The sequence below is a fragment of the Cynoglossus semilaevis genome, chromosome 7, assembly GCF_000523025.1.
Source record: "Cynoglossus semilaevis isolate Cse_v1.0 chromosome 7, Cse_v1.0, whole genome shotgun sequence".
NCBI classification, from domain to species: domain Eukaryota; kingdom Metazoa; phylum Chordata; class Actinopteri; order Pleuronectiformes; family Cynoglossidae; genus Cynoglossus; species Cynoglossus semilaevis.
In genome coordinates, this window is record NC_024313.1 from 3,456,135 (window position 1) to 3,478,455 (window position 22,321).

Sequence of the window (22,321 nt, forward strand, 5' to 3'; positions counted from 1 at the left end):
CAGCCCTTATAGAGCCCACGCTAGAAGGAATCGCACAACACACGGAGGCCACGGGCTCAGGAGGGAAGCCGGGGGGGGTGGTGATAGTGTTGAAAGACCTGCGCTCCGGTATAAATCAATACCCAGCACGCAGTGATAAATCCTCCCAGCTCCAATGACCGACCGGCCCTCACACCCTCACACACAAAACAATCTTGGTCTCCCATGTCAAAACAGCCAAAAGCTATGACCGCCATAGATCACAGCACCCTGACGTGTCAGCTGGAAGTCAGCTCAGAGAACGTGACATGACATAGAGCATTGTTTTTCCCAAAGACTGGGTCGCGACCCTCAGGTGGGTCGCAAGAGATTTTTTTGGGGGGGGGTCGTCTCGCATCGTGTTTTTCCGGGAGTTTACGAATAATGTCGATTGACTTGGGTCGCGAAGGGTTGTGACTTGTGAGAATATGCTAAGGCGGTGGTTTTCAAGGTAAGGGTTGCAGCCGACTCATGGGCCACTACAGGGCACAACGGGGGTCTCAGAATTTTTTGAGGAGTAGATGAGAAAAAAAACAATCGAATTCCTTTTGTTTTATTTTTATTAGAATGTATTCATTATCAGAAATCTGCTAAATCGCACCAAATCGCGCTGAAGTAAATCCTCCGTTATCCCCGTTTTGACTGCTTACACCGAGCCAAACAAATCCCGTATAATCCCCTCCTGGTGTTGACGGAATGTGGCGCCGTATCATCAGCATCTATAGAAAGCATCCAGACACCGACTGTACTTTATACTTTTACTTTCATGCCGCACCTCGACGCTGTGTACCGCAGCATAAATAAGGATTACCGCTGCCAATCACCCGGGCCCTCTGTTCCAGGTTCAAAGCTTGTGTACACATTGTGGAGGCAGAATAAAGGCCAGTCACAGCCTTTCCGTTAACATAAAGGGACAACTGACAGTGTGTGGCAGACCTGACAGGCTGTATAATAGGGAGTGGAGCCTGGGTAGGTCGACCGTGGTCCTTAATCTCTGCAGATACATTTTGTCCCAGTTTGAGACGAAATGACCGAACGTATTAAACCGAATCCCGGCTTTCGTGACTTCCACGGCTCCACCGTAGAGCGTCGCTCTTTGTTTTCATTGGTAATCAGCCCTCCATGTTTAGACCACGACACATAAGGCGTCCATTACACGGCCCGTTGGCTTCAGTATTGTTGGTGTGGGCCCGGTTGACTCCGGCGTGTTGATGTATTGAGGTTGTCACGTTCCAAACAGTGTGTGGGCTTTGGTGCAGGGCCACAGCCCAGGTTGCTCTTTGAAAAATCAATAGGAGGCGAGGCGCTTCAAATCTTTGAAAAAAGGATGAAATGTGCTGCGAAGGGACACAGCGAGGCGAGAACACGGGGTACTGTACCCGACATCGTAAACTGACGAGGAATTAGCTTTTACTTTAATGCTGTTAACGGTGATACCTCTCCATCGTGCGTTTGTCGGACCATTAATCTGTTAACGGTGAAACCTCTCCATCGTGCGTTTGTCGGACCACGACAATAGTCAAGGCCGGGTTTAATGTGGTCCCCAGAACCGGTGAGTAGTGTGTCGTAATGGAGGCTGCGGTGTGTTGGAGAATGATATAGTGTTCTACATTCACAGGGCTGATGCATTTTTTATGTTCAAAACCAGAGGGGCTTTCTCACCTTCAATTTTAAAAGTGTTTACGCAGCAGCACACCTGAGAGCTGATAAAATAAGTCGGGGCACCTGAATTAAAAATGATTCTTCAGTGGTGAACCTGTCCCCAAAACTTCCCCCCGCGGTGTCCTCTTCCTCCCGGTAATGGGACTGGTAAAAGGTCCTGCCTTTCCAATAAACACTTCCCCTGGAGCCCAGACTCAACTCTCATCTATTTTTATCTGTTGTTCCCTCCTGCACGTTATGAGACGAGTCTTGAATGTGTTTAAGAGCAGGGAAACTTCTTAAAAAATGATATATTAACAAAATGCTGAGCGCATTTCAACGTGTTTAAAAGGAAAAAAGACAATGTGATCGTGTGGTAAACATTTTTCTGTACCCGAAAATGTTCGTGTTTTGCTGTAGGTAACTTAAAATGCGTTAATGATGAACACGGGGAAATGACCGTCTTTGTCCAATTGTCTCAGTAATAAAGATTCAGGATCAGAGCAACATTTGGATAAATGTATCCATGCTGTAAAATAAGTACTTAATTAATTATTTTTATTTTTTTATTATTATTTACATAATTGTTTATTATGATCATTTTTTCATTTTATTTGTAATTTTTAAAAAATATTAAAAATTATTTTAAATTATAATTTTTTTGTTTCTTGTTACTATATATAATAAAAATATTTTAAAAATATTTTAAAATATATATGTATATTTATGTAGGTATATATATGTATTTGTTTGTATTAGTGTGTTTCTGTTTAAAATGGAAAGACAGTTTGAACCAAATAATAATTTTTTAAAAATGACTTCAAACTAGGACAAAAACAATATAGAATTGCACAGATTCTGTGTCAGACATGGATTTTATCTCTTATATATAGCCCACATGTCTATCAGAATAAACCAGTCGTGGGTTTTATTTTAACTCTCAGACAGGACACATCCAAACTTCTGCAGACTTTTTTTTCCCACCGGGTGACAAACACATGAAACCTAAAATTTGATAAAGCTATCAGTTTTTGGCAGTTGATAAAAATAGATCTCTAAGATAAGGAGTAACGACGTCTCGCTCGAGCCGGCTGTCTGGGTCAATGTTGTGCCTTTAAGGGGATTTCGCAGTGAGCAAGATGAAGCATATGTTGGCCTGGTCAGCTGCTGGCCCCGGGAACCCAGCTTTACTTTGGTGAATTATTTACAATGATGTATAGTCCCGCTGCTGGGAAGCCATTCTGTTTTTTGGCTAATGCTTCATATCTGTTTTCCAAGACGTATCCGTCACCGGGAGAAACTGAGAAAAAGAAACAGTGGACTTGATGTATGCGTTTGGCTTCTTTTAGTGCAGAACACTTCAACACCTGAGAGGAAGGAGCGCGGGAAGGATTTTATACACACTTATGAGTATTAGAGGAACAATGCATTAAGTCAAGAACACAGTCAGGCGGGGTGGCAAAAAAAAAAAAGACAAAGAAAAGATGAATATGAGCTCATTTTCATGCAAAGGGCTAATCCATGTGCAACTGAGGAGCTGTGGGTATCGGAGTGTTAACTACATTACCAGATTGAATTTTATGAGATATTCACACCTAAAATACTCACACAGAAGAAATGGAATAAAGATATATGCAATGCACAAATCCAAACCCAAGATGCATGTATTTATATTACTTTCTCTAAAACGTTTTTTTTTCTCATAATGTAATACACCGTAATGCAAATAGAAAAAAAAAAAAAAAATCACCAATCTGAAATAGCCCTTAACTTAACTCTGACATTTATTCAGTGCTTGTGTGGACAAAATATTGAAAGAAATTTAACCTTGTAAATCCGATGCTAGCGGCGCTGGCTCGTCTCTTCAGTGGACGCAGGTTAAAAAGATGATGGACACAGAAGAACATCTCACCTGTTGTTTATTTCCCACTTCCTGTCTGTGTTTCCTGCTCCTGTAATTACCCGTTCCTTCCCTTAATGTGTCTCACCCGCGTCTGGTTATCTCCCCCGTTCCTCTGCGTATATTCGGTGTCCTTGCTGCCTCTTGGGCTAGTTTGTCTTCGTTTCTTTGGACAAGCGTTCCAGCGTTTATCCTTGTGTTCTTCTTGTTCGCTTCAGCTCTACTTTTGCAGCAGTTTTTCCTTGTTTGATTTTTTTTTCTGTGTATTGCCATTGTATATTTCAGATTTAATAGTGCTGGTGTCTTTCTCTTTCGATGACCTGTGCTATAGTTCCTCGTGCTATGTTGGACCATCACACTCTTAGGTCAGTGACTCACCTGTGTTTATGAAAAAAAAAAAGAAGAAAAATCCCGCGTATGTTTTTTCTTTTCTTTGACCAGCTGCAGTTGCTCTTTTCATCAAGGGTCAAGGTAGATAATAATAATCCTCACCTGTGATCTGTGAAGGTTTTTACACTAGCTCTGTTCTGCAGCGGCTCTCATCTCCCGTCCACAAAAGCACAACGGTGGAATCGAACACCTGTCTCTCAGGTGGAAGATTATTCAAAAAAATATATCAACTGCAACAGGGAGAAATCAGAGTTTAGGTGAATCTACCAAAGATGTGAAAGTAAATTTTGCTCGCTGTTTATCTCCATATACGGACTTCCAATGGACAGTCGACATCCCTGCTCTAACCCTTGGCATGCTGGGATTAGCTCCAGCTCCTCCTGAGATTCCTATAAGAATTCAATGTGCAAGAATGAATGGAAATATATTACCATTATCAGGACTGACTTAAAAGGTATAAAGGTTTGTCGTTCTTACATTAAGAGTCAGGAGTCTGTGTTGCATTGCATTGGTAATAATAATTTGGGCACATTCAAAGGAACGGTTAGGATTTGTTTTCAGCTTCTGTGTCAAGTTGAAGGCTGTTGTCTCTACCTTTTGTTTGTTTCAGGCAACAAAGTTAACAGCACCGGCCGTACTTCTGAAGTGAACGATTTTATCCCTCAAAATAAACAGCCTTTTGTGCCGCTGTTATTTGTTGACTAAAACAAAAACCACAGACCCAGACTATTTCCCTTTGTGATGCACTTCCTGTTTGGACGGCACCTCGTTGCATGTGAAGGTGTATTACATTTACTTTGTTCAGAGGAATAATGCGAAACCTTTTAGTCCGCATGCTGTTTATGACTGTGGTACTTCTGAGCCGTCTATGCTTTTAGTCAGCATCAGCACAGTGTTAGGGACTTCTGCTTTTTTTTTTTTTTTTTGTTTTTTTTTTCTAAGTGTCGATGCATGCAGCCCACGTTGGCTTCAGCACCACCTATATGCTATAGGCACATTTATATCTTGGTGCCGCGCACCTGGAGTGACAGCGATTAAAACAGTGTGGCACCACTGATGCTGCCTTTAAAAGCACCCCAGGGTATGATGGCACCAATGCTTATAAGCCAGTCAAGTTAATTACATTTGGGTGCCAGGAAACTGGACTCGGAAAACACCATTAAAATAACGTTTAAAGAACATCTGCTAGATGACAGGAAGTGAGGCGACAGCTGTAGGTGAAGATCATGTGCGGCAAACTTGAATGAACCCTACGTGAGACGCGTTAGCCGCGACCGACGTTCACTGGGACTTTTTTGCTCTTTTCGATTTTCTTTAGCGGGCACCACGCTAATATTTATCGACATTATTTCCCTGGTCATCGTGCGTTTCTTCTTCCCACTACCATCTTTACTACTCACTTTCTTAGGACTCATTACTACTTTGAAGAATAATGCACGAAATAGAGAGAAACTCACACAGATAACGCAAATACAATAGTGGGAGATGCGTACGGAAGTCGACGAACATGTGAAGTAAACAAGTGCTCCGAGTGCTCGGCCAGCTAGCGTCGACTTCTGTAAGCATGCTCGTATGTCGAGTCTTTACTCGTATCTCAAAGCAAATATTTGCTCGACGCCTTGCTTGTATCTCGAGGTTCCACTGTGTACATACAGTTTTTATATTTTTTTCTATATAAAAAAATCTGAACCTGAACCTCACGAAAACAAAGAGAAATATTCTCTAACCCCGGTGGACCTGAATGGATCTGCCAGAGAAGCTATTCAAGCACAACACTCCACCGTGTTGTTCTACATTTTGTTCTTGCTTACTTGCATATATTCCTACCAGCGTCTGCAGGCCCCTTTTCCTCTCTTTTCTATTAAGGCAACCTGTTCAGTTCAATAGAATCACACGCTGTAGTTATTTACAGTGTGAACGGGAAAATTTAGGTCACGGAGAAGTGGAGTGCCAGGCTTTTCTGGAGGCGTACGGAGACACAACAGGTTTATCTTCCAGCCCTTTTCCAAGTCAGTGGGATTCCAGGTCATTGGCATTCAAGGTCTGACGAGCCACAGAGGTGTGCACTGGGCTTCTGAGGCAGACTAAAGATTTTGATTTAACTTAAACAGGCAGCTATTGATTGCTGTTTTTTTTTTTTTTTTCCTTTTTCCTTCTCTCTTTTTTTTTATAAAGTCTTCATGCGTGTGATTAAAACTGCTCAATTGCACCCAGGTTTTCGGGCTTCTAAGTGAGTCTTTGTGGGGCTCCACACAGAAAGAATTGTGGGACACTTGACTTCCAATTTAAAAAGTTGAATAAATTAATGAAAAAAGCAATAAACATTAGCAGATGTTTTTTTTACCGAAAATATTGATTTAAAGAACAGATTCCCACTCACTGACTCATGTGGAGGACAAAACTTCGCGACCCAAGTCAATAGACATTATTCGTAAACTCCTGGGAAACATGATGCGAGACGACCCCAAAAAAAATCTCTTGGGACCCACCCGAGGGTCGCGACCCAGTCTTTGGGAAACCATGGACTAGACTGTACAACTTGAAATGTCTTATTAGCCGTTGACTGCCAGTGGGTGCAAGAGTACCTACTAATGGACCAAGGACCTCCAATAAGATCCTCGTGTGTGTTTAAAGTGCATGAGCGAAGAGGTGGAGCCGCGTTATGAGAGAAGATAATGCTAGGAGATTGAGCAATCCGGCGAGTATGACACCGCCTCGGGCCGTGCTCCTGATTACCAGGCGCTCGCTCGAATCTGAAACCTCAGCAGCGCTCTTCACCATGGAAACCCCTCATCACTGGCCTCCCACTGTGGCTCATTACAGAGCCGACGCCTTGAGCGCTGGTCCGGGATCAGTTCACCTGAGCCTCACTACTTTAAAAAACCTTATTAAATCTGTTTCAGGGTCGGAGTTAAAGCAGGATGGCGGCTGGATGTGAGTCTCGTCCGTGCGTCAGGGCGCGATTCGGCTGCAAGCTGTATGATCAAATAGGCCTCCTGATGCGATGTTATTGGCTCACACACATAAATGGATCACGTTAGACCATGTTGCCACACACACGAACAATTGTTAACAGTTTGTTCAAAAATGTCAGTGTCAGTATGTGAGAAGAGTTCATAAAGGCTGCTTGGTGAGGTACAGGTGTCTGATGTAAAATGTCCCAACAACCAAGCCAACACAGATCCAGACATAAAACGCTGCGCCCTTTCCGGACCTTCGACTGCCTAAATTTATGCTGCCGTTTTTGTTAGTCTAAGGGACTTAATAAATCATCCTGTCACTAACGTGACTCCTCATTCTAACCCGCACTCCTCATACCTGTCACGACTACTTAGCAACGTGTTCCCATTTCGCCTAATGCTCTGAAATCAAATCTGCCCAACTACCCGCCTGCCAACCAGGCGACAAGCCAGGCGGTGCATTTACATGTACATTAAACCTTTCTTTTTACTGTTAAAAATCCCAAATAAAGTCACTTTCTGTTTGGACTGGCCATATGAGCACGGTCAATAAACCGGAGTGTAGGCGTTTCAGTGCCAAACTATTCATATCCCCGAGTCTATTTAAGTCTAACATGATTTTGTCTGCGCCCGGTGATATTTTTCAGCACTCGAGTGTTTGTTGACCGAGAGGTAGCAAGTATAAAAGGGAAAAAAGTTGTAAAGTGTAAAACTTCTTCCTATGTGTTAAAATAGCAGGGTTTGTATGTGATGTGTTTCAATATTGAGTATCCTGAATCAGTAACAGTCCACTGCTCCTCCAGGGTCTGTCCAAAGGATGGCTGTCCACTGGGGTGAATCAGACGGCGTTCTAAGACACAGGAATTGGCAGCTCTGCTGTTTCCACCGCTGCAATGTGGCAGGATCGCCTGAAGGCATCATGGGAGGAAGGGACAAAGATGAAGAGAGCATCTGTTTCCCAAACAACAGGTATTGTCATCTCTGTGGTCAATCGGGACAGCAGCCGGCGCCTTAAAAAACATGTCCAAAAATTCAACACCAATCACTCAAGGCAGTGGTTCTGGCCAGCAGCTACAACACAGGCGCCTCGTGTCCACTGAGCTGCAGCCTCAGCAAAAATAAAAAGGTCATTACTAACTGTGACAGCAACGCCAGGGGTATTTAAGAATGTGCTTTAAATGCAGTCTCTTTAAGACAACCTCTATAGTATTACCGAGGAAGTCTGACATTTTCTAAAGAACAAATAAACCTTTGTTAAGTACACCATCAATATGAACGCTAATCAAACCTAATAATTAATTCAACTGAATGTTACTAATAACCTAAAGATGTCATCTATCTATCTATCCATTCATACAGTTCTGAAGTCAAAACATTGATTATAAAAGTTGACATTTCTTGATGTATTTTGTAGTATTATCTTTGAAGGGGGACCCCACCCAGAAGCTAATACTAGCGACCTTCCCCGAGAAAAGTTTGGGAAACCTTGCTCTAGACTGCAGGGCCGAGAACAGCCACCAGGGGGCAACCCATAACCTACATAGTCTGTTAATTGATCTAATAACCCTCTGGTTGTAACTGCAGTACTTACTGATCCACAGCCAGCCCCAGGGTTTTGGAAAATTAATGGTTTAGTTAAAAGCAAATCTGCTTCCAGTGTAATCGAAGGAACAATGTCAATGAGATTTGATTAGGGGTAAAAAAAAAAAAAAAATCAAAAAACAAAAAAAAGTTTCTGATGTCAAAGTGAGCGCAAGGCAAGGACTAAAAATCCATTACTGTCCCATTATGATTGTTAATGTTCACAACTGTTATGAATCTGGAATTCAATGAGGTGCCGGAATGCATTCCAATCAGTTCCGATCGTGCCCTGCGGAGCAGCGTTTTCACACTGCTGAATGTTCTGCTGAGGTCGCCCTGTCTGTCTCAGGGAGCCTGTGGTTCCTGCCTCAGTAAACCGGTGCGCCCTCACAAGCATATTCCCATTTTCTGCTTCACTGAACTGGTGGTCCCCAATAATCCTAACACCATCATTTAGGTAGGCGGGCTGTGAAGTGTTTTCTTCTTTAAAAAAAAAAAAACTCCTCAATTTTCTACATCCAGCATAGACTCAGATTCCCTGAGTCTAGCAGAGCAGAATGAATGTGTAAAGTCGGCCTTGTTTCTATGCACCTTGAAAAAGTGCAGAATGGAATCGGTTTAAGAAACATAAAAAAAAAAAAAAATCTCCAAATTCACAAGGCTGCTTTTGGAGGCTTTACCGTTAGATTACCTTTTATCATCTTTTTTTTTTTTGTGATTTATATTGATTTCGCTTCAGGTATCAGAAGGAAGGAGCCTGGTATTGGTGAGACTGTTCCCGTCACTCAGAGAAGCCTTCAAATGCTGGAGCCTGGCAAAGTGGTTTTCCATCATCGCTCCTATGTTCTGTGATGCGGACAGCAGGTAGGCGCAGTGTGACTGCTCTGCTTTTATTCTGACAGACAAAGAGAAAAGAGAAAGAGACTGGTTAAAATGAATTTAAAAAAAAAAAGAATTGATAATCGTACGCATTTTTAGCTTAGCATTTTTGCAGCCAGAAATCAATGATTTCACAGAGAGGAATTCAGCATTGCTTTGTTAATCAAGGTCAGGCCCAAACACAGGAAGTTGAGTTTAACCATGATGGACGTAAATCCTCAGACCTGGTAACTACCCAGTACTCTCACGCCTGACAGGCTTTTCATCCCTCACATGTATTCGCCAGGCTCTTTTCCACTAGCCTTGATAAGTCCAGACACACAACACATGGCTGGGAATTTCAACTGTTTACACGCCGTTGCCCTCACGCATTGTTCATTTCTCTTACTTGCTAAGGTTAGCAATGACAAAAATGCTTAGCTTTCGGTCAGGTGGTAGGTCATGTAATGGTTTCTGATGTTGCGTCAAGATTCCTCACAGGCAGGTACAGGTGCATGAACACTTGAAGTGAATTGTGAGACTTTGTAAAACAAAGCACCGTCATTCATTTGTCATTTTTCTGATTGGCTGGTGTGCTGGGGCCAATAGATTGGTTGGTAGGTAGGTAGATGGTAGTTAGATAGGTAGATGGATGGATGGACCGGTTGGTAGTTAGTTAGATAGGTAGAAAGATAGATGGATGGAAGGTAGGTAGATGGTAGTTAGTTAAATAGAAAGATGGATGGATAGATGGATAGATGGATGGATGGATGGATGGATGGATGGATAGATGGATGGATAGATACAGTAGATAGAGGCTTGTATTTTCTCCTCATCTTCAATGACTCTTTCAGAGAGGCCATTATTAAATCCTCAGTTATGCTGTGGTGCCACTGTACACATAAACTGTGAAATATTGCAGACTGATCCCTGTCTTTTAGAGAACATTAAGTCCTGCTGATTGTACAATACATTCAGCCGTGCAGAACCCAGTCAGGCCTCTAACTCTGGCTTTTGATCTAGGAGGAAACCCACCATTACTCAAACAGTACCTCAAGTGAGAAATGTACTCTGTGAACGGTTTTTAACCCACCTTGAATGCCCTTGTGAGACACTCTTCAGCTGGAGGCCACTAGTGGAAGGATGAGGAAGTGAGATAAGGAGGGAAGAAGTCAGAGTCCTTGCAAGGATAGTATTTCAACCTTTAAAAGTGCAAAGGCCTTAGAAATGAAACTAAACAGCGACAGGACTGTTGAGCATCGACCGTCTGACCTGATGCTTTAGAAATCCTTATTAAATAAACACTTAATGTTTTTTGCTCTTGTCATCATTAAAGCCTCACTAACAGGCTCTCTCATCAAAAAAAAAAAAAAATCCAAGATGTTTGATGTATGAAAAGGAACGGAGGATTAAAATTAATTTTGCACCTTTTAATCATTGCCCCTGATGTGGCAGCACATCTCTTTTAAGTTGCGAGATCCGAGGATTTTTTTTCTTTTCTTTTTTTTTTCCTTCATCCGCCTTTGACTGTCACTGTTGCCAGCTTCAGGCAAGGAAGGCTTCACAATTAATTTCCTGAAATCTGTAATAAAAGGCTGAAAATCAACTGTCCACATTGGCAGACTTAGCATTTTAATTCATTAGGCGAAGTGCACATCATATTACACACTAAAAAGGCTTGTGTTACAAGGTGAGGTCACGGTGTTAATAGAGATATTACACTTCAGGCTTTTTTTTTCACACCTGCGTCTAGATACTTCCATAGTTGATGAAAGTTAAGATACAAATAAGTTGCATTTACGGTATAATATGCATCGTTAGAACACAACACATTTTTTGAACTCATTGGGTAGAACATGGGGAACAGTACATCCAATAATAGCAACATCCATCCACTTAGTGTCCCCTCTGAGCCAGACCTAGGCAAAATATGGCCCGTGGTCCAGATACGGCCCACTGGGCTTTCTAATATGAAATGAGTAATAAAGTTGTTTCTATGTTGGACTCTCGTAGTTTGAGGACTGTAACAGAGCGTAGCTGAATCTTGACACCGTCAAAGAGTAAACAACTGAGGACAATTTTGGAAAGACAATTTGGAGTGTTTACTGCCCTCAAAAACAAGTGCGTTTTCAGGAGACCCTCCTTCAGAAAGTCGAGTTTCCCCCGAAGGCTTGAACGAGCCATTTGTTCTTGACACAATCAATGCGACTCCTTACCTCAATCACTATCATTTCGGTGTGAAAGACTGTGATAGAGGAAGCACAACAGCGGCGCAGAGAAAATGTGTGAGGAATGAATTAAAAGGATGACAGATTAAATAAATAAATACATTTAAAAATGTCATATATATATTTTATATATATGTATATACATATATACATATATATATATACATTTTTTTTATTTTTTTTTTATCCTGGTCACTGTAATAATGACAGGAAAAAAAAGAAAAATATGATTTTTTTTTTTTAAATTTAACTCGTTTTACTATTTGGCCACAGGAAGTTGTATGTTCTCATTTCCTTCTCACATTAAAAAGTGTTTTAAAGTGAATGGTGGAAAAATGTTAGAAAATAGACCCAGTGACAGTGGCAGCAATGCAAATAAAGCTTTAAAATGGGATAAACGTTTAAATTTAATGAGGCCTTTGGTCTCGTATTTAATTGTTCTACCTGTCAGACATTGACGAATAAAGAAGAATTATTTGCCAAAACAAACAAAAACAATAACTGAAGTCGACAAAATAATTTAGACTTTTAGCACTCACTTCACCAAATCCTAAAAAAACAACCCTTCCGCTCGTGCCTGCGAAGAATGTAAAGAACGCTTAATATATACAATAAACTTTAAAAACATGTCAGTTGATTCGGAGACGGCGAAGTTTCTCGCTAAGAGCGAACTGCCAAGTGTGATAGCACATGTAAATTGCAGGATTTAGGCTTAAACACACGCAGAGTGTGTCTGAGTGAATGATGTTGTGCGCTCAGGAGGAGATGCCCATGAGCCAAAGTTCCTGGTTGACAGTGGATCAAAGAGAGCAGCTTGTCTGTATCTGAAAGCGGCAGCACACACGTACACACATCACCTTCACAGGCAGCTTATTTCAAAGCAAATTGACAGAGTGAGAAATAAAGACAGATAAAAAGGGCTACGTCACGTTTTTTCTTTTTTGTTTTTTTTCTCTCTCTCTCTCGCTCTCTCTCCCAGTGAGACGCAACTTACTTCTGAAAACCCTTAGAAATAATCAAGTACGTTCCTCACTTGTGTTTGCCCAATTTAAGCTCGCTTCAAAGACCGCTTCACTTAGAAGATGATGAACTTGCGTAGCGTTTGAATAACAACTTTGGATTTAAGTGGCTCAGCAGCTTCTTAAAGAGCAACTTTGTTTATATCATTGCCAGTTTTAGCTTTGCTGATTTTTTTATTATTTTCCTCCCATGTTTTTTGCTCCCCTCAGCCTTTTGGTGTGCTCATTCCATCAGACAAACTCAAAACTGTCAGAAGAAATTTACACTGTCAGGCTGTGACAGCTTTGCACCCTCTGCCGCATGTACAACAATGCATTCCAGACCGAATCTGGGATCTAGCTCTGTGTATCACACAGATTCGGTGGAGACTCTTAATTATCTTTTGGTGGAGTTGAAAACTGTTGACAGCTAACTACTTTCACACCCACCCACACAATAAACACTATAAGAGTAGTAATCAATTTCAACTCTAAAGCTCGTCATGAACACAAAATATGTTTATTTTTTTAGACTGGTGACCCTCAAAAAGCAGCCCGTGGGCCACCTCTGGCTCGCGACCCGCATATTTGTGCCCCACAAGTTCACTCACTGTGCTTTGGTTTGTTCTGTACTATGTCATCACTATGCCAACTATATGCTGGCTTGTAAAGGGAACAACAGAAAGGGAACTTTGCTTTGAGTATGATATGATGATTTCTCAAAGACTGGGTCGCGACCCTCAGGTGGGTCGCAAGAGATTTTTTTGGGGGAGTCGTCTCTCGTCATGTTTCCCAGGAGTTTACGAATAATGTCTATTGACTGATAATTTCAGCAATCTTTATATGGAACAGGCAGTAAAACCCAATCGATTTTCACTTTGTCATATATAGGTTTGCTACTGATGAAACCCTGTATTTATTTTCATGCTATGGCTAGTGTAGCTAAGGCTAGTTACCTAATAGTTGTTACTATGCAAAAAAGTGGAGCAAACTTAGATTTACATTCATACAGTATATATATGTATATATATATATATATATATATATATATATATATATATATATATATATATATATATATATATATATATATATATATATTGTATATATAAAAATATATATATATATATATACAGTATATATACAGTATATATATATATATATATATAGTTTCCACTGAATTTAATGGCTCATTGCCATTGACTTTTGTTTATGGGAAAAGTCACAAAAAGTAAAAAAAAAAAAAAAAAAAAAGTTTTCTCTAGTTCAACGATTTGTAACGGTTGTAGTTTTGTTTCGGCAAAGAAACGTTTTCATCCCACAGTTTTGTTCACTCTCCCTTTCAGAAATCTTCACAACCTACATACAGAACACAACAACAAAAACCAGCGCGCTCTCTTCCCTCCTCCGTCCCTCTGAAACTACTGTATCTCCTCTCTGCACCGGTGAACACACAGACTCTAAAATTGGACGCTCAGAATCCACCGTGTGTATGACTGTGAGTTTGAATGGCTGTTTGTCTCCATTTATCACTTTATCATACTGTACTTTCTGTCACACACTGGAGAAAACTGTATCTGTGATCGAGACGCACACATGCAGACGGAGCACGGTTCAGGTAGAGCACCGTGAAGAGAAGGAAATTCAGGGAGAAAAGTTCAGTTTCTATTATGCATGCCGCCCCCGTACGACATCAATAACATTCCAGTGATTAAGCCTGCTCCCAGATCTGCAGATCACAGCTCACTAACAAGTTTTGTTAGAGCTGCAATGAAATGGTGGTTTAATGTAGATCGCAGATCTAGAAAATTCTTTAAAAAAACAATAATTCATATGTGATATGACTTTTGCACTGAAATAAAAATAGTTTGAGGTGGGTGTTTTCCTATCGCGCAGGATCAAATATACAGACTGTAGGCTGCCAAAGGGAAAGGGTGAAGATGGAGAATTATATAAAATCTAACTCTAGGTTGTGGATTCGTTTTTATTTTTAAAAAAACTAATAATAATCACACTCACAGATGGCCGCCCAAGGTAAATTTGAAAAGACAGAGCATCTGCATAAAGGAGGACAGAACAGTGAACACGGTGAACTCACAGATGGTTACATGTGCATGGATGTTGGAAAAGCCTGTCAGACGTCTCACTGCATTAGAGCCACTAATATATAAATATTAGCCTGGCAGCTAACACATTATGTAATTCACTGTGATTTTTTTTATCAAATACATTTCTTCTTCTCCTCATTCTTATTCTTTAAATGTCTGTATGGTAATTTTGGGTAAGAATGGATTGGTGTTGTAGATCATGTATTAAAAATGCCTTATATATATATGCCTTATTATATTTTTTATATATATATATATATTACATATATATTTTTATATATATTTTTTCAAGGGAAATTACTATTTTGTTAAAGCAGTGTTTCCCAAACTTTTTTTCTAGGGACCCATATTTTAAAAGTCACAAATATTTGCGTCCCAAATCAATAGGCATTATTCGTAAACTCCTGGGAAACATGATGCGAGACGACCCAAAAAAAAAAAAACCCTTGCGACCCACCTGAGGGTCGCGACCCAGTCTTTGGGAATCAATGCGTTGAAGGACCCAGCGTTCATAGCTTATAGTACACAAGAACAAAAGGCAGGAGTGTACATAAAGAAGGGGAGTTGTTCTTTGGTGCTCAACATAAAGCGGCTCCTGGGCCCAGGACTCGATCTGCAGTCCTCTGCCTGAACTACCATCGTATCATACACTTCACTCTCAGAATGCATTGTCGTTTCTGTTATCCCAAACTGAGCTCCCTGGGAAACAAAGCCGTTTTCTTCAGGGAAGTTGCTATGGTAAAAGTCTTTGTTCAGTAATCTGGAAAGCCAAGAAAGAAGAATCGTGGTCCTGTATTTCTTATTCTGTATACAGTATACTCGGCCAGTGGAGGTAGTGTTCGCTGTGTTATCAATAATTAAAGGACGGCTATATATTTATGTGTGGTAGAAATGGACAAACAAAAACTAACTGTAAGCGATGTTCAGGTTTTTTTTTTCTGCCTTACATGCAGAAGGGTTCAAGCCCCACAGGAATCATAGTTGACGCCTCCCGTTGGGCAGCTTGTTGCAGCAGACCAGCTGCTAGCACAGCAATTTCCCCAGTGCAGTTCAAATTGTTATTATTTATTATATTGAGTGCACACCAGCTACAAGAATTGTCTCCAGGAGTTTTAGCATGATGCTGCATTCATCTACTGCAGACCTGGGGAAAACCATGGCTCGTGGGCCAGATACGGCCCACTGGGCTTTGTGATCTGGCCCACCAAATGATGGTACAAATTATGATGTCAGATTCATGCATTACATTTTGGTCCACGACCCAAAGTTTGCCCAGCTTTGCTATACTCAATATTACCATCCATCAAAACAATTCATTTATCTGATCCCAGATCTTTTTTCACAACACAGAACAATACAGAAATGACCTCCGATATACAGTAATCGGTTGATATGCGGTATTCAAGGCTAACAGGCGGATGAAGAACATAATCGTGTGCTCTTTGGTGAATTTCTAAGCATCGAAGCATCGAACAGAGCTTTGACTGAAATTGTTGCCGTTTTTTTTTTTTTTTTTTTTTTTCTGTCTGATATTGTGTCACTTCACCATCTGTTTCCCCACCTGCTGAAGGAAACGTGTGATTTATTACAATATCCTTCTCACTTTCTCACTGGCGTCGCCAAACTCGCACTATAAGCTTTTCTGTAACATTTGATAAAACGACTCAATCAGGACTTTAATCGTTTGTTTTTACATCTGCTGAAGTAGCAGCGGTGCGGTGGCGGCGGCAATTATCTGAATCAAAGAAAGGGAGACCTGAAGAGCAGTGCAAGTTCAAACCTACAGGACAGGGAAAAAAAACCCGTGACAGATTGGAGTCTTAATTACGCACACAAAAAAAAAAAAAAACCCAAACATTTTATAGAAGCAGGGCAGAAATGAGAGGAAAAACAACCTCATTGGTGCAATTAAACCTCGGTGGATGGATCGAAGGAGCGTTTCAATTATTTATTCATGTGTGTAGGCAGTCAGAAGTTCAATATAGTTATGAACAGAGGAGTGTGTATTCATTAACAGTGCATTCATAAATCCTCAGTATTCAGTGTAATTATGCCCTGGGTTTGTTTGGCCTCAGAACTCAAGGCTTTACGCCCAGATGCATGAATTTAGAATAAATGGTAAATGTAGATTTTCCTCGTTATGGTACACAAAATATAGGAAATTAGACAATGGTATTATTCAAATCAGCGGCGTTGTTTTTCCTGGTCGTATGCGCACTCGCTCTGCACTGTGCTGACGTCAAGAAAGGAGGAGCGGGAACCTTTAAAGTAAAAGAAAAAAAAATATATAAATATATATATAAATATATATATATATAAATATATATATAGGGAATTTTTGCAACATACTGCAGTACCTCCACGGAGGTTAATCAGTGAGAAAAAAATAATTGATTTATTTAGTCATCTATAGATTGTTTTCGTATGTGAATGCATACAATCGGGTGGTATTTTTTTTATGATTCATCAAGCAGTGTTGACAGTGTTATGGAAATGTATAGGAACCGTGTGTGAGCTCATGTTATCGTTTCTGCGACTCTCAATCGCTGTCAGGCTCCTGTTTTGACACCAGCTTGAAAACCCCTCTTCTCTCGAAACCTCCAATTTGATACATTTTTCAAATGAATCTTTCAACTTTCCGACAGCAACCGTTCCCTCCTTCTTTGTGAGCTTGAGCTCCAATTCTCTTTGTCTCGGGCGGCTCACACGAGCCTCCTGACAGGTTCTCGCTCGTTATCAGTCTCATCGCCTACACCTGTTCGCCTGGGTTTTCTCCCCCCGTGATTGGCTCCCTCTGCGTTTTTAGACTCCTGTCAGGTTAAACCTTTGTGAGTATCAAGTCTGATTTACGATATTATTTTAGCATTAGCTCACGTTTAGCAGCAGTCAGTTGTTTGTTTCATCTCTGGAACGCCTGTGTTTCCAGTGATGACAGCAGCTAAATCGTTAGATTCTACTGGTGGTTGGTTCGTCCTGCTTTCTACCTGGGCCACACTGGTGAGCTCAGGCTGGGGGGGTGGGAGCGTTATCTCCCTCATTTTCTGCTTTATCTCCTCACCCATATTGTGCCTCCAATCCAATCCCCTGCCTTTTCAAATCTGTGGCCCCCGCTTCCCTTCTTTTTTTTTTTTCATGACGGATAGCGAGAGATATTGCCCTCTGTTCTGTACCTGGGGGAATTCTGAAGAAAAGTCATTTTGTTTTCAGCAGGTGACTCAGTGAAAACCCCAAAATCTGATGTGCTGGATGCTCGGCCCATAACAGAGCAGGATTAAAAAACTGTGATGTGGCCTTTTTTAAATAGTCTGTACTTCAGTTGACCAGCTGATTGCTTTATGCGCAGATGTGTTGTGTTTCGGGTGATTCCTGTAACCGATAGTCCACCTTAAATCCGCACCCGACTACAGAGAGAATTTCGGAACGCAGCTGCTGGAGTCAAAGAGGAGAAGAGAAGAGAAGATAGTCAAAGCACTGAGGCTGTTAATAATTAATCCAACAGTGTTAGTCCTGGGAGGCCGGAGGAAAATATTGATGTTTAAAAAATGCTAATTAATGAACGAGCACACGTCTGCCCCGGCAGTCTGAAATCTCACTGCTGCCTGGGATAATAGCGCTGCTAATGCCTTTGGGGGAAATGTGGCATGAAACACTGAGACACGCACTAATGGCTCTTGCAGACCTCTCCTGCACACGGGATGAATGAGAGCGTTGGAGTGAGGACTCTGAAAAAGCCAAAAAGGAGCCACACTTGGTGGAAGATGTTGACACATTTTTTTTTCAGTTTTTTTTTTTTTTTTGTCGTGGATGGAAATGCTTTCATGAGCCCCCACGCTGGCGCAGCTGGTAGCCTCTGTCAGGACAGAGTGAAAACAGGATCAACAAAGGAGCGACGTTGAGCAACAAATGTGTTTGGTTCCACGAAGAATACACGCTTTGTGTAGAGGTTCCAAAAAAGGAATTTATTCATGTAAGAATAAACAACTAAACTCAATGTTTAGGCAGAGTTTATGAAAAAAGTAATACTGCGTCCAACTCAGGTCGTAAGTTTAGGCGCTGTGATTGGCAGTTTATCCGGTAGGCGGCAGTGCTAATTTCTTGTTTGTTTTGAGACAATTACAAACGCGGACAAAGGTGAAAGAAATTGTAGAGGACCACAAGGAATTCAGGAGGACACGGTCGTGTTGCTGGCATCGCAAAAGTTTAGCGGCCCAACAGGTTCTGTTTTCCTACATGTTATTGTATGTAAGTTCCAACTTGTTATTTATAGTATAAGTTTGTATTTTGTGATATATAATGTTATTGTATGTAAGTTCCAACTTGTGACATATGTCGCACATAGGAGCGTGTAAATATATTTCAAAAAGGTATTTCAAAAAACTTAACTCCTTGCAGTACCTCTGTAGAGCCACTAGGGGCAACATATCTGCTAATGATTCTACTCCTAAAGCCAGTCCAGGAGACGAGAGCGATCTGCGTGGCCATCCCCGGTTTTTGCGATTTCTGCCTCTGTTCTCGCGGGCACACGCTAGCAATGCCGCCCCCACGATATCCAGCGGTACTGCGGCGCTTCAGCCGTCGGGACATACATCTGGAAGCTCTCCGGAAACATAGCAAATTATGCACGTAATGACACCCAGAGGGCAGACAAACGACTCTGTGTGCTCACTGAAGAGAACAAAACGAGAGATTAAAATAACAGAATTCCCCTCAAATGATTTTGCATGTGATAAGGAGATAAATCCGGTCACCTCTCTATCCTTCACCGTGAGGCTGCGGGGTGGTTACGGTGGCTTTATTTTTGTATTCACAGTTTCATCTTTCTCTCTGGCAACACTGCATGTGAAGGATAAAAAGAGAGAGGAGGAGGAGGAGGAGGAACATAAAGCACAATGTTTTATGGTGGGCTTCACAGCTGATTAAAAGGTCAAGTGTGGAAATCTGTCGCGCTCTTATTTCACCCAGATCCGGTGCGTTGGGAAGTAAACAACGCTCATTAGGGATACTACATTTTGGGATTGAGGAAGCCATTATTAGAAGAAGAACAGCTGCACTGTTTATCATCTTTCCGAACGCGTCGTTGGTTATACATCCAAAGTGAACGTTAATCCCGTTGGCCACATCACATCCGCACATATGTCTTCCCGTTTGGCACCGTTGAAATCAAACTGACAGATTACACACTGGGAAGCCTCCGCGACAAATCGGAGAATAATAACTGACATTCATTAGGAATGTACGCGCAGGTTTCTGTTACGATTTGTTGACAATCGCCTGTAGCTAATAAGCGGCGGTAAACAAAGTAGACAGCAGCACCTCTGTATGCATTTTCTTTTTTTTCACCTATGTGCCATGTACACAAGAGATGTAAACACAGGAGGATTTGCTTTCTTCTGCTACATGAATAGGATCTATATTTGTAGCCTGTGTTTACTCAGACTTCCCCCGAGGAGGATATTCAAATCATTTCTCGCGCGTTGCTTTGTTTAACCTTTTTGAAGTGGAATGGAATTCGTTGTCCTACATAACGTAACGCACAGCGGACGGCGTCGGTATGATCAGGGATTTACGTACGAAAGCGCTAATGTCTTTAATTGCAGGCTTCCACGTGTGGGCTAAACGTAACGTAAGCGTTGGGAATTTAAGGTCATTTCACAAACAAATGTTTCACTTAATGGTGAGATTTCCATTGAGTGCAGTTCAAAGACTTCGCAGTTCACAGTCTGCAGGATGCTTCATTAGCCGTTTCCCAGACTGCTTCACAGCAGTGTCTCACGTCTCGTACAGTACTCTATTTTTGTCCTCTACACGATAGCGATCTGGGGACAGAGAAGGGATATGGCCTTTCTAGTGGCAGATCTTCGCAAAGACTAGATCCAATCTTTTCCATTCCCTTTTCTTTTCTCTCTCAGCTGGGGGGGGTGGGGACAGATAGACCCGATATACCGCACGTGCAAGGATCTCACCGAGTTCCTCTCCGGAATACTCGATGTACTCTGATGATAAAAGTTGAAAGTCGGCACATCACACAGCCGGTATTCCTTAACCACGGCATAACTCGTATTAGGAATATTAAAGCCAGGGATAATTACGTTGATCCTTGGGCGTCCATCAGATCTGATAAGCTCATTAATTTGACTCAGCCTATTGAACAACATAACCTTGGTTTTCCCCCTAATGTGAAAATCAACACTAATTGCACAATACTGCAGCAACTGGTGCAGAGTCTGTTTAACTCTTAGGTACAACCATTGGGGAAGCGCTAATTAAGAATTCTCATTAAGTAAACCTTAAGCGCACCATTACGGTGACCAGAAAAAGGTAACACTTTATTACACCAATTATCTCGTTTCTGTTCTCTCTCACACACAAGGGGTATAATTCAGGGGAAGTGAAACAGGTAACAACAGGTAATTTCTGCGCTGAACTCACTTCCTGAGATGCTTTTAATGGCTTTTGTCTCTGGAGTGAATGCCTGAGTCAAAAGAGTGTATTTTGAAAGTGCTAAGCTCACCCCAACCCTCCCCACCTCCTCCCAAAAAAACAATACCTTCTGGCCGGGGATCCAAATTATGTAGAGAAACTATTTGAATGTATTTTCTTACTTTTATTCACTATTCAATAATTATTTTTTTTTTTTTGCGTAAGAAAAGTATTAATGATAATGCGCTAGCTGGCTAGATGCTAGGATGCTAGCTTGATGGGCCGAGCAGCTTTGATAAAAGACCGACAGGTCTATACAGATTATGGCGTCGTCATCGCGATGTTGCAGCTGTAACACAAGGGGGCGTTCAGGTGCTATCGGAAACGTAAGAATTCGATGATTGATAAAAAAAATTACAAAATTATTGTATTATTTTTATAGCTTTTTTTTCTTGTCAATTTTCTGAGCTGTTCCATATAACAGATAATGTCCTTATAAATAATAATGTTTTAACCACACTTGATTCTGCATTGATGTCCTTATTAATAATAACGTTTTAACCACACTTGATTCTGCATTGACATTTATTTATTTTTTATTTTTTTAAATGTCAGACTCCATAGTTTAATGTTGTTTTGTTATAATATTATTTTCACCTCACCGTATAACTCATCCAAGGTTCCGGATAAAACATGCATGTTATTTGCAAACCATAACCGTGAACACTTGCTGGTAATATCCTTGTTCTAGCGCTGATTGTTTGACTTGTAATGAGGCATTTTTACAATGTTGTACCATTGCTTTTACCTGAGTAAAGGGATTAAATGGTTTTACCACCCCTGTGGATCCCAGGAAAACCCCCGGGAGCGTGAAATGTAATGTGATCATAGACATCGCAGTCACAGCTCAGTTCAGACTATGAGCAGGCAGGGAGTTAATGTTCCTGCACGCTCACCTTACAGTCATTGCCATAGGTCATTAGCATTCACAGCATATCACAACTCTCCCTCCGCCATCAGTCCCACATCATCAGTTAAAGATCAGGCTCCTAACCCCGGCTTTGTTTAGTAGGAGAGTCCATGTCTAATAAAAGCCCCCGTCGCTCCCCCCCCCTCCCCCCCATTCCCTGGATACGGCCGACATCATTAATCACCGGCTCCGTGGGAGGACAACGGTGGGCAAGTTGAGTGCAGCTCGCCTGCGGATCATCTTTGAGGG

At 41.4% G+C, this 22,321-nt stretch overlaps 1 long non-coding RNA gene across 1 annotated transcript in view; it reads left to right on the forward strand.

Annotated features, from left to right (window-relative positions):
• The window catches only part of LOC112487251 (uncharacterized), a 41,327-nt gene extending 31,386 nt beyond the window's left edge, over nucleotides 1-9,941 (forward strand). Inside the window, exons 3-4 of the long non-coding RNA XR_003050175.1 lie at nucleotides 7,713-7,878; nucleotides 9,230-9,941. This is a non-coding gene — a long non-coding RNA (uncharacterized LOC112487251). The remainder of the gene's footprint in view (nucleotides 1-7,712; nucleotides 7,879-9,229) is intronic.
• Nucleotides 9,942-22,321: the final 12,380 nt, after the last annotated feature.